Source organism: Nerophis ophidion, linkage group LG08 (assembly GCF_033978795.1).
Source record: "Nerophis ophidion isolate RoL-2023_Sa linkage group LG08, RoL_Noph_v1.0, whole genome shotgun sequence".
Taxonomy (NCBI): Eukaryota; Metazoa; Chordata; class Actinopteri; order Syngnathiformes; family Syngnathidae; genus Nerophis; species Nerophis ophidion.
The window spans coordinates 48,119,790-48,122,635 of NC_084618.1; the positions used below are offsets into that span (position 1 = coordinate 48,119,790).

A 2,846-nucleotide genomic window follows, 5' to 3' on the forward strand; every position below is an offset into this window, starting at 1 on the left:
GCACGTTTTTACATTTTAGAATTTGATTGTCTTTTTAAATTGCATGTTTTTACTCCATGTGAACTTTGCTGGCATTTTAAGACATTGCCTCTTTTAGCTGGTTGCCCCTAACAACCAAAGTGCCCAATCCAACGGCACGGGAAATCGGAGGCACCTGTGGAGCAACAGGACTGCGCACGTTTAAAAAGAGCGACAGGAAAAAGGTTCGAGAGGGAGGGTCGACAGAGGGAAAACGACAGGCCTTGCCAGGAGGAGAGGGGACGGCAGGATTCGGCAGGTTCTGGCCGGTGTCACGCCAAATTTGTGCCCAGCGAAATAAGTGCTCAGGGAGGGTGTGCGCATGCAAGCACCTGCGCAGTCCAGTGCGCCAGGCAGTTTTTTGGCAGGGCGGGGTCATTGACAAACCAACGTGTGTGCAGCGAGAGAGAGAGACCATCCTAGTAGTGATTTAGCGAGACTCTGAAGATTTGGTTAGAGTTAGGGTTAGGGTTACGGTTTTTCTTTTAGCTAACAATATCAGCAAATCCAAGTTTAACTAATGAGTATACCTCGTATGCACTTTCACTGAGGCCACAGGGGCAATTATTTGGCAAGCCGTCCCATACACACTGTATACAATAGGGTGGGCATATATTTCGCACATAAGGCGCTAAATATATGCCCCGACACGCTTGGGCACTCATTTCGCAGCGAGCACTTATTTCGCTTTACACCGGGACGGAGAAGAATCTACAGGCTTTGCCGAGAGCGACCGGGTAGACGCACGCAGGCTGGAAAGGAACCCCCCGGACTACACAGTAGACCCCGCAGGCTACCGGAACGAACCCCAAGACGTCCACAACAGGCAGGGGCAGAGGAAACTTTGCCTCCCAAGTAAATGCCGTGTATTGTGGATCTGTGGGGACATCCAACTGCCTTGGGCTGTGGGCTTGCGGGCTCGTGCGTTGTACGCTGGCTGTGTGGTTCTGTGGACAGGGGGGCGATTGGGACCCAGAGACCTGCGGCGACCCCCGGAAGCGGCCGAGAGGCGGAGCGGGACGGGTACGGCCACGTAGGTCCCGCGAGTGACCGGAGACTGACGAGGAGAGTGGGCGTACCCAATACGTTGACGCAGAACTACAGCAAAGCCCTGCCTTGCGTGTAAGTGTGACGTCAGCCCGGATAGCGTCTCCGTGGTCTTAGATGATTTTATCCCCGTGGCCTGCCTCCATTTTAATTTTGTGTGCAGGAGGACGCCATGGAAGTGGGCGGAGCCAAGACATGGACCCACATGCCTGCCTGTACCCTCGCCCATCACATTCGTTACCATTTTGGTATTTTAGTCTCGACAACGTGACTGGTTTTAATTGTATTTTAACAAATTGTGAATCAGTATAATCATCTTTCCTTATTTTGGGACAGCTGCTCTCACTGCATTGGGTTCTTAATATTTATATTGGTTTTAAGCAACATTTTTATTAGATTTTAATATTTTACCACTCGGGTCCTTCACGCACCCTTGACTAGTTGTAAGATTAGAGCTTCTCTTTCTTTCTTTCTCTTCTTCCTTGTGTTGTGCTACGTCCAACTCTACTAACATTTAAAACTAAATATAATTTTGGGGTTACTTACAAAAACCCACGTCGGCGTTAACATTTGTACTCAAGACATCAAAACGAGTCATTGCTAGCACATTTGTGACTTTTGCAGATGACGGAAGAGGAATGGACGACCATTTAGACTTTTTATTCGATTGTGCAAAAGAGTGCATGTTGTTAGTTGAGATACACTATATTGCCAAAAGTATTTGGCCACCTGCCTTGACTCACATGAACTTCAAGTGCCATCCCATTCCTAATCTATGGGGTTCAATATGATGTCGGTCCACCTTTTGCAGATATTACAGCTTCAACTCATCTGGGAAGGCTGTCCACAAGCCTACATACTGTATGTATTTTATGTATTTGTACCTTGTTTTTACTGTTGTACCTTGTTTTTTCTGTTGTACCTCTTTTTTACTGTTGAACCTTGTTTTTAATGACAACTGCTGCAAACCAAATATCCCCTCGGGGACAATAAAGATTTTTTTAAGTCCAAGTCTAAGGTTGCGGAGTGTGTTTGTAGAAATATTTGACCATTCTTCCAAAAGCGCGTTGGTGAGGTGACACACTGATGTTGACCGAGAAGTCCCGGCTCTCAATCTCTGTTCTAATTCATCTCAAATGTGTTCTATTGGGTTCATGTCAGGCCAGTCAAGTTCATCCACACCAGACTGTCATCCATGTGGGCAGGCCAAGTGATTAGGTCACCTGATTCTGATCATTTGGATGTGTGGTCAAATACTTTTGGCAATATAGTATATATGAAAGAACAGTCGAGAAGAAAACAGAGAAATGACTGAAGCTTTGAAGGTAGGCAGCAGTTCCTCTGCTGCTAAGTTATTTTTTTGAAAATTTCGATTCAATTACTAATCCATCCTTTCAGGATTTTGCAGGATTCCCTTGTGATTATCATGGCCTAAAATGCCTAAATTCACTGCAGCTTTTTCAGAAAGTGATGGCAAAAGTTCCAACGTTTTGAAGCCTTTTTTTTTTTTCAATAACGTTGAATACAGCCAGATCAGTCAGACAGAAAGTCCGGTTTGGAGACATTTTTGTGTATAATCCTCCATCTTGGAACCCACATTTATTCACTCATTCATTCAGCAGATCACAAAAATATTTTTCTTGTATTTTGTCTGTGTAAATAATTTTTTTCTAAACAAAATCCACTGGCTTCTAGTGTTCACAAGCACCTACTAGCTCATGTACACCCTCCCCGCAAACCCCCAATTCATACTGACAGTATTGTGAGTGACTTAAAGGGTA

At 45.3% G+C, this 2,846-nt stretch overlaps 1 long non-coding RNA gene across 1 annotated transcript; it reads left to right on the forward strand.

Annotated features, from left to right (window-relative positions):
- The first annotated feature begins 220 nt into the window (after positions 1-220).
- On the forward strand, positions 221-2,076 carry LOC133557064 (uncharacterized). Its single transcript, XR_009807673.1, has 2 exons — positions 221-1,140; positions 1,229-2,076. It is a non-coding gene; the product is annotated as an uncharacterized LOC133557064 (long non-coding RNA).
- Positions 2,077-2,846: the final 770 nt, after the last annotated feature.